Raw genomic sequence first — 10,502 nt, forward strand, 5'->3', positions numbered from 1 at the left:
TGTTAAAGATTTGCTAATGAAGGTAGGGAAATCCTGTTAACTAGATTGTAAGGCAGGTTTGGGTTCTAAGTATCCAGGCTGAGTATGGGAGCCAGTGGGTTCTGCTCTCACTACTATATCCCCATTTTACATTTAGGAGACCTTGGGTTCAGACTCCTCTGAATTTGTAACATGTTCGAAGTTACTTGTAACTTTGAAGTAACTTATTCAAAGTCACAAATCTAGTCAGATGAAATAGTACAGTGGTTAAGAGCATGGGTTCTGAAATTAAACTGTTTGGGATCTTATGAAAGTTTAGAAAGTTACTTAATTACTCTGTGCCTCAGTTTTATCATCCACAAAATGGGGGTTCTAATGGTAGCTAGCACATAGAATTGTGATGAGAATTAAATGCATTAACACCTGAAAAGCATTTAGCACAGGCTCTGACATTGTGCTCCAAAAATGACAGCTAGCAGTAGTAATAGTTGCACAATAGTAAAAGTGGTAATAGTAATAAGTGTAGACCAGGGTTTGAACCAGTTTTGTTGGACTCCAGTGCAGAATTGGCTACAGAATTTGCCCAGTGCAAAATTAAAATGCAGGACCTTGTGTCCAAAAGTTATCAAGAATTTCAAGGGAGCAACAGTAGTGCATTAAATTAAACATAGGATCCTTCTAAACATCCAGCCCTGTACGCATGCACAAGTCACATGCCCATGAAACTGGCTCTGCTCCAGGGCACTTTCAGGGAAAATCTATTATCCTCTTAACTAGTGTTAAATAAAATCTATGGGAGCCCACTAATTTGGACTGAGCTGCTGCATTAGGCCCCAACATATGAACCCAAGATGGAGTCACCTGTGCTAAGATTCCATGTCACCAAACTGAAACCTAACCTGTTTACTTGTAAGATCTGACCTTCCTTGGGCGTGATGGCTCACACCTATAATCCCAGCACTTTGGGAGGCCAAGGCAGGTGGATTGCCTCAGCTCGAGTTTCATGCGCGTCCGTGTAAAGAGACCACCAAACAAGCTTTGTGTGAGCAACATGGCTGTTTATTTCACCGGGGTGCAGGTGGGCTGAGTCCGAAAAGAGAGTCAGCAAAAGGAGATAGGGTGGGGCCGTTTTATAAGATTTGGGCAGGTAAAGGAAAATTACAGTCAAAGGGGGTTTGTTCTTTGGCAGGCAGGAGTGGGGTCACAAGGTACTCAGTGGGGGAGCTTTTGAGCCAGGATGAACCAGGAGAAGGAATTTCACAAGACAATGTCATCAGTTAAGGCAGGAACAGGCCATTTTCACTTCTTCTGTGGTGGAATGTCATCAGTTAAGGCAGGAACTGGCCATCTGGATGTGTACTTGCAGGTCACAAGGGGATATGATGGCTCAGCTTGGGCTCAGAGGCCTGACATTCCTGTCTTCTTATATTAATAAGAAAAATAAAATGAAACAGTGGTAAAGTGTTGGGACAGTGAAAATTTTTTTTGGGTGGTATGGAGAGATAATGGGCAATGTTTCTCAGGGCTGCTTCGAGCGGGATTAGGGGCGGCGTGGGAACCTGGAGTGGGAGAGATTAAGCTGAAGGAAGATTTTGTGGTAAGGGGTGATATCGTGGGGTTGTTAGAAGAAACATTTGTCATTTAGAATTATTGGTGATGGCCTGGATACAGTTTTGTGTGAATTGAAAAACTAAATGGAATAAGAGAAGGAGAAAAACAGGTATTAAAGGACTAAGAATTCGGAGGACCTAGGACATCTAATTAGGAAGTGCCTAAGGAGGTTCAGCATAGTCCTGTCTGCAAAGATTATTTATTTACTTCAAGAGTTAAGAGTGGCAGTTTGGGGATAGCACCAGGAAATATCAGCTGTGATGGCTTGGAGAAACAGTGTAAACAAGAGCAGGTCATGTATGAGTAGTTGAGAAGGGTGAATAGGAGTATGACTACAGAGAAGATAGGAGGGATGACAAGTTTTTTGGGGGCACAGTCTAAGTTAGTCTGGTGTCTGGAATGAGACTGGGGCCTAATAAAAAAGAGCATCTATACAAGAGCTCAAGTGGGCTGTACCCTGTAGCATTCCGAGGACAGGTCTGACTTCTGAGAAGGGAAAGTGGTAAAAGTATTGTCCAGTCCTTTTTAAGTTGGTGGCTGAGCTTGGTGAGGTGTGTTTTTAAAAGACCTTTAGTTTGTTCTACTTTTCCTGAAGACGGAGGACCGTAAGGGATATAAAGGTTTCACTGAATACTAAGAGCCTGAAAAACTGCTTGGCTGATTTGACTAATAAAGGCTGGTCTGTTATCAGACTGTATAGAGGTGGGAAGGCTAAACTGAGGAATTATGTCTGACAGAAGGGAAGAAATGACCGTGGTGGCCATCTCAGACCCTGTAGGAAAGGCCTCTACCTATCCAGTGAAAGTGTTTACCTAGACTAAGAGGTATTTTAGTTATCTGACTCGGGGCATGTTGAGTAAAGCTAATTTGCCAGTCCTGGGTGGGGGCAAATCCTCGAGCTTGATGTGTAGGGAAGGGAGGGGGCCTGAATAATCCCTAAGGAGTAGTAGAATAGCAGACAGAACACTGAGAAGTTATTTCCTTGAGGATAGATTTCCACGATGGAAAGAAAATGAGAAGTTCTAAGAGGCGGGCTAGTGGCTTGTACTATAGCATAGCCTGCCTTTGCTGGTGTGTGGCGATTAGGCCTGGTGGAACTGCCATCAATAGATAAGCATGATCAGGCTGAGGAACAGGAAAGAAGGAAATATGGGGAAATGGGGTGAATGTCAGGTGGATCAGAGAGATACAGTCATGAGGGTCGGGTGTGGTATCCAGAATAATGTGGGAGGCCGGATTGAAGTCCGGGCCAGGAACAATGGTAATTGTGGGACTTAAAGAGTGAGTACAGCTGAAGGAGCCAGGGAGCAGAAAGTATATGCGTCAGGTATGAGGAAGAAAATAGATTTTGGAAGTTATGAGAAATGTAGAGAGTAAGTTGAGCATAGTTTGTGATTTTGAGGGCCTCTAAAAGTATTAGGGCCTTTAAAAGTATTAGGGCGGCAGCAGCCACTGCACGCAGACATGAGGACTAGGCTAAAACAGTAAGGTCAAGTTGTTTGCACAGAAAGGCTACAGGGTGAGGTCCTGGCTCTTGTGTAAGAAATCTGACTGCACTAACCATGCCTAGGAGGAAAGGATTTGTTGTTTTGTAAGGGATTGAGGTTTGGGAGATTAATCGGACACAATCAGCAGGGAGAGCACGTGTGTTTTTATGAGAATTATGCTGAGATAGGTAACAGATAAGGAAGAAATTTGGGCTTGACTGAAGTAATGGGGGCTGTCTGTGAAGCTCTGTGGCAGTACAGCCCAGGTAATTTGCTGAGCCTGATGGGTGTCAGGGTCAGTCCAAGTGAAAGTGAAGAGAGGCTGGGATGACAGGTGCAAAGGAATAGTAAAGAAAGCATGTTTGAGATCCAGAACAGAATAATGGATTGTGGAGGGAGGTATTGAGGATAGGAGAGTATATGGGTTTGGCATCATGGGATGGATAGGCAAAACAATTTGGTTGATAAGGCATAGATCCTGAACTAACTTGTAAGGCTTGTCTGGTTTTAGGACAGGTAAAATGGGGGAATTGTAAGGAGAGTTTATAGGCTTTAAAAGGCCATGCTGTAGCAGGCAAGTGATAGCAGGATTTAAACCTTTCAAAGCATGCTGCGGGATGGGATATTGGCATTGATCGGGGTAAGGGTGATTAGGTTTTAATGAGATAGTAAGTTCTATTTTACAACAAGAATTATTTAGATCTTGCAGGATGGAAACATTGAAAGTGCCATTTTCTGGCTATTTGGAACTACTGTCGAGTTTGTATTGGGGTCAACCGGCATTGCACAAGAAAATAAGATGCTTAGATTTTAGGTCAGGTGAGAGTTGAAGAGGTTTTAAGTTCTTAAGAACACAGGCTAAGAGAGAAGAAGGAGGAATGGAGGGTGGAAGGTTGCCCATAGTGAAGGAGGGAAGTTTAAAGAAAAGGGAGAGTAGAGACATGGAAGGAAGCGATTCGGGGGTTCTTACCCTCCAGAAAAGCGGGAAAGGGGTCAGGGCACAGAGATACGAGGTCAGGGCATGGAAATAAGGGATCAGGGCACAGAGATATAAGAGGTCGGGGCATGGAAATAAGGGATTGGGGCGCAGAGATAAGAGGTCAGGGTACGGAAATAAGGGATTGGGGCACAGAGATATAAGAGGTTGGGGTGTGGAAATAAGGGATTGGGGTACAGAGATACAAGGTTGGGGTACTTGCCCCTCCTCTAGAAAAGCAGGACTTGCCGCTAAGAGTGAAGGAGAAGGGGTTGGGGGTTTCTTGCCCCCCAGAAAGGTGGAGAAGGGGTAGAGACACGGAGAGAAGGGGTTGGGGTACTTGCCCCTCCCCCAGAAAAGTGGGACTTGCCGCCAAGGATGAAGGACCAAGGCAGGCGTCCCTGCGTGGTCTGACACCTCTGAAACGTGGGTGAATAATCAGAGAGGTGTCCCTGCGATGATTAAACACCAAGGGAAGCCTGCCTTCCCAGTCCATGACCGGCGCCAGAGTTTTGGGTCCACGGATAAAACATGTCTCCTTTGTCTCTACCAGAAAATAAAGGAATTGAAATTAAGAGAAGGGAGAGATTGAAGTGTGGTGCCAAGATTGAAAGGAGAAAGAGGTTGAGGGATAATGAGAGAGGTTGAGGGATAATGAGAGAGGTTGGAGAAGAGAGTAAAAAAGGCTGGATTTGAAATTGGTGAGATGTTTCAGGTCAGTTTGAGGACCTGAGGTCGTAGGTGGATCTTTCTCATGGAGCAAAGAGCAGGAGGACAGGGGATTGATCTCCCAAGGGAGGTCCCCCAATCCGAGTCACAGCACCAAATTTCATGTGTGTCCGTGTGAAGAGACCACCAAACAGGCTTTGTGTGAGCAACATGGCTGTTTATTTCACCGGGGTGCCGGCGGGCTGAGTCCAAAAAGAGAGTCAGCGAAGGGAGATAGGGGTGGGGCCGTTTTATAAGATTTGGGCAGGTAAAGGAAAATTACAGTCAAAGGGGATTTGTTCTCTGGTGAGCAGGAGTGGGGGTCACAAGGTGCTCAGTGGGGGAGCTTTTGAGCCAGGATGAACCAGGAGAAGGAATTTCACAAGACAATGTCATCAGTTAAGGCAGGAACAGGCCATTTTCACTTCTTTTGTGGTGGAATGTCATCAGTTAAGGCAGGAACTGGCCATCTGGATGTGTACTTGCAGGTCACAAGGGGATATGATGGCTCAGCTTGGGCTCAGAGGCCTGACAAAGAGTTTGACATCAGCCTGGGCAACATGGTGAAACCATGTCTCTATAAAAAAATACAAAAAAATTAGCTGAACATGGTGATGCACACCTGTAGTCCCAGCTCCTTGGGGGACTGAGGTGGGAGGATCACTTGAGCTGGGGAGGTTGAGGCTGCAGTGAGCCAAAATTGTGCCACTGCACTACAGCCTGGACAACAGAGTGAGACCTGTCTCCTCTGATCCCTGCAAAAAAAAAGAAAAAAGAAAAAAAGAAAGAGAAAAAGAAAAAGATCTGACTTTCCCAGAAATCAGGGGAGAGATGATAGCCAAATCCCTAAACAGGCCCGTTTTCCAAAATAAATAAATAAATAAACAGGAGATTCACAGCAACTAATAGAAAGGGACCCAGTCAATCTGAGCCAGCATGATAAGAAAATTCCTTCTGCTTTACCCCATATGAAGAAAGAAACCTGAAGTAATCTGATGTTAACCAATCCACTTTTTGCACCATTCTGTTTCATTGTCTCTGCTCAAGCTACCTCACAAAAATCAATGTCTTGCCATGCTCCTTGGAGCTCCTATTTTGTAGACTGGATGCTGCCCAGTTCATGAATTGTTAATAAAAGCCAAGTAGATCTTTAAAACTCAATTTGCTAAAATTTTGCTCTTTGACAGTAGCACTACATTGTACCAACCTGCTCCTCCATATTACAACTACCATCTGAGAAGTTTGGAACCCCAACAGAAGGTTGCTTTCCTGCAAAAATATAGCTGTTTTACCAACACAGATTTTATAAGATTTGAAACTACTGTACCAGGTTAAGTTGCACAAAGTAACACTTATCCATGGCCTTTCAGACAATCTCTTATGTGAAAGGTTACAGAGAGATTGGACCTACCACATGTCCTAAAGCCACACCAAACTTAAACTTCAAGTTTGATTCTTTAAGTGTTTCATTGAAAACCATATTATGGGCCAGGCACGGTGGCTCACGCCTGTTATCCCAGCATTTTGGGAGGCCAAGGTGGGCCGATCACAAGGTCAGGAGATAGAGAGCATCCTGACCAACATGGGAAAATCTGTCTCTACGAAAAATACAAAAATTAGCTGGGCGTGGTGGGGCATGCCTGTAATCCCAGCTACTCAAGAGGCTGAGGCAGGAGATTCACATGAACCAGGGAGTCGGAGGTTGTAGTGAGCCAAGATCACACCACTGCACTCCAGCCTGGTGACAGAGCGAGACTCCATCTAAAAAAAAAAAGAAAAAGAAAACCATATTATGTAGCTGGGCATGATGGCTCATGCCTGTAATCCCAAAACTTTGGGAGACTGAAGTGGGAGGATGGTTTGAGGCTAGGAAGTGGGAGGATGGTTTGAGACTAGGAGTTCAAGACCAGCCTGAGCAACATAGCAAGACCTCCATCTCTACAAAATAAAAATTAAAAAATTAGCTGTGCTTAGTGGTGTGTTCCTGTAGTCCCAGCTACTCAAGAGGCTAAGGCAGGAGGATCACTTGAGCCCAGGAATTCAAGGCTGCAGTGAGCCGTGATGGTGCCACTGAATTCTGGCTTGAGTGACAGAATGAAACCCTGACTCTTAAAAAAAAAAAATTGTATTATGGCTGCCTCTGGTCAGTAGAATTGTGGGTGAATTAAAATTTTTTCTGCATATTTTCCTGCAGTTTCAATTTTTTAAGCAATTTAACATGGGTTGATTTGAGATTAAAAATTATGTTAAACATTTTCTGTTTTACAAATCAGATCATTCCAGCATGGTACAGCTATTCTGGAAAGGAAAGAGCTTATGTATCTATCTCCATATAGAGCTTGAAATGCTTCAAGAATATTTTCTGTTGAGTCTATAGTTGGATGCTTAGGACTTTGATACTGAGAAATCCTGGGTACAGAGAGAATAGAATCATCTCTGAAATTAATGTAGTGAGCTTATCTAGTTCTGCTGGGACAAAGCAGAAGAGAATGTTTTATTTGGTACAAGCCATTAATAAGAGAAAACAAAGCAAAACAACTGAAGGTAACTAGAAGGTAACACAAAAAGTTAGTGTTTGATTTTGACATCAAACGGTTCCCTGGACATTCAAGACTTTATACAACCACTTTCCAACCCTGGCATTACTGGGAAAGAAAATTTCAAATGCTATTTTATAGCACTGGATCTGACAAAGACTCTTCCATCAAAATGTCAGTCAAGCTTCTGCAAGCCCTTTGCTTGACTAGGCCAGACTTTGGGCTTCCCTCTCTGTCCTTGTAAAATAGAATCCAGTTTTTTTTTTTTTTTTTTTTTGAGACGGAGTCTAGCTCTGTCACCCAGGATGGAGTGCAGTGGTGCGATCTCAGCTTACTGCAACCTCTGCCTCCCAGGTTCAAGCAATTCTCCTGCCTCAGCCTCCTGAGTGGGATTACAGACACCTGCCACCACACTCAGCTAATTTTTGTATTTTTAGTAGAGATGGGGTTTCACTGTGTTGGCCAGGCTGGTCTTGAACTCCTGACCTCGTGATCGCCCTTCTCCTCAGCCTCCCAAAATGCTGGGATTACAAGCATGAGCCACCATGCCCGGCCAGAATCCAGTTTGAGCAAGAATCCTGCTAAGCCAAATTAACCAAGACCCCTACTCTGGTATCTGACCACCCTTGCCTTCAGCGATAAACTGTCAAGTCAGTTTAGCCAGAAACCCCTTATCCCTGACAATTCCTCATAGTAATTTTCCATCTATTGACCTCCACCCTGCTCCTTGTAATAAATCCCTACTTATCCTTTTTGGAGCCAGAGTTGAGTCCAGTCTTTTTCCCTCACTACAAGACCTGATGCCAATCACCATGGACCCCTTGCATAAAGCCTACCTTGCCATCTTTGACAAGTATCATGAATAATTTTTCTTTAACAGATCAAATGAGGTAATACTCCTTTAATTAAAAACTGTTATAATTAAAATGTCACAGCTTTTCCTGATTCTTACAATTAAAGTCTGTTATCCTCATTCTGGGGAAAGATGATGAATTTTAATTTTTCAATGAATGATGCAGTATGTGAAGCTATGAATGTGGAAGGCAGTGACGTTAACACACAAGATCACTGCTGTCACTTTTCCTGAGGGCCTGAGCCATGAGCTGCTGCTCTTCATAGCACAGATATAGGTCAGCAGTTCTAGGACAGTGACCCAGTCCCTTACCTCCTTGCAGGAGAGGCAGGGACATACAAAAAAATAAAACTGTGGCTGGTAGATGTGGTGGAAGAGAAAAGTAAGACAGGGAAACAAAAGGGAGGGGACAGTGGTCTTGTCGAGAGAGGCTTGGAGCTGCAGGTTGTCACCCAGATCTATAGTGTCTTAGCTTTGGGCATGCTTTTAAGAGGTGGGGGCAAGAACTATATGGACAGTGAAACCCTGCCATGCATGCAAGTGAAGTCTGAAAATTTCAATTGTCCTAATGTGAGTGGATAAAACCATTTTTTCAGTCTGTATTCTCACAAAAAGCACAGAAATAAAGTGAAACTTATACACAACTGACTATACAAGGAACTCAAAGTTTCAGATGATCAAGGCTATCTCTTCCTAAGGCCTCCATGCCCACCCTTCCTAACTTTCCATCTCCCCAGGAAGACAACATCTTCCCACCCTTTGAGGGCAGGGCTGCTCTGAGGATGGGAACCATTCACAGTGTAGCCAAATTTCTCTTATCCATGTTGGCTCCACTACTGGGTGTGTTACTGGGAGTTTACCATGGGTGTAGGGATGAACTGGGTGGAGCTCTGTTCTTCCCATTGCCTCCTCTGTCGCTCTCCCAGAATCCTCTGAGGCCCTTGAGCCTTTCCGGTGGTGGCATTGTGGTTGTTTTCCGGGTTGATGGCCTTCCTCTATCCAGTCTTCTGGGCTCATGTTTGTTTTACTCATTTATTCATTAACTCATTTGTTCACCAAATGGGCACCTGTCCTGTGCAAAGCAGGTGCTATAAGCTAGAGCTACAAACAGAAATAAACACAAGCTCTTGCTGGCTCTTTGAGAATTCACTATCTTTAAAAGTACAAATACAAGGACATATCAAGCATTTACTGTGCACCAAATGCTGCTCCAAACATTTGATATGTGATGACTCAATGGATTGTCACAACCCCCTTGAAATAAATAATGTTGTCATTCCCATTTGATGCAAGAGGAACTGAAGCCCAGAGAGGAGAAGCAACTTGCCCTACATCACACAGCTTCTAAGTAGAGGAACCAGGATTCAAACCGGACCTTCTGGCCCTTGACCGTGAGTTCTTCACCACTCTGCCCAGACTCTACTGTCTCTCACCAAACCTCAGGACAAGGTAGGGCTGCTTTGGGACACGTATAACAGAATGTGGCAAAAAGTTTTGGGAAAAGAACTTTCCCTGGGAAGTGCTTTGAAACAGCACAGAGAATGTTGACACGCAACAGCTTAATGGGTGGACAACTGGGGGCAGAGGCAGTGGTCACATCAGGGCCCCACCTGTTCTAAGGCTGTGGGGGTACTGGGGCATCTCCAGGGAGCAGCAGCAATTGCACCCTTGGGAGAGGAGGCAGTGATGTCTTAGGGGCTTCAGTAGCTGCGGGAGGAAGGAACACCTGCAATACCAGACACCATGGGAAGGCCGCAGCGCCCCTGCGTGGCATGGGGGTGCAGGGACCTGGGCAGCCAGGGGATTATGAGCATTTGTGAGATCTACCTGTGGTCCCAAGATGTACCTGAGAGACTCCTTGGAAAGGAGCAAGGATGCCCCAAGTTGAGAGGTGGAAAAGAGCAAGAGCCCCACTATTTCTTTTCTTTTCTTTAATTTCCTTTCTTTTCTTTCTTTCTTTTCTTTTTCTCTTTCTTTTTTTTTTTCTTTTGAGACAGTTTTGCTCTTGTTGCCCATGCTGGAGTGCAATGGCACAGTCTCGGCTCACTGCAACCTCTGCCTCCCGGGTTCAAGCGATTCTCCTGCCTCAGCCTCCCAAGTAGCTGGGATTACAGGCACACACCACCACACCCAGCTAATTTTTGTATTTTTAGTAGAGACAGGGTTTCACTATGTTGCCCAGGCTGGTCTTGAACTCCTGAGCTCAAAGTGATCTGCCCACCTCAGCCTCCCGAAGTGTTGGGATTACAGGCGTGAGCCACTGTACCTGGCCAAGCCCAATTATTTCTAACTGGTCATTTTGCCCCAAGCTTAGTGAGACCTATGGAAATACAGTTTGTGTCTAGAATTTC

The sequence above is a fragment of the Gorilla gorilla genome, chromosome 5, assembly GCF_029281585.2.
Source record: "Gorilla gorilla gorilla isolate KB3781 chromosome 5, NHGRI_mGorGor1-v2.1_pri, whole genome shotgun sequence".
In the NCBI taxonomy this organism is placed as follows: domain Eukaryota; kingdom Metazoa; phylum Chordata; class Mammalia; order Primates; family Hominidae; genus Gorilla; species Gorilla gorilla.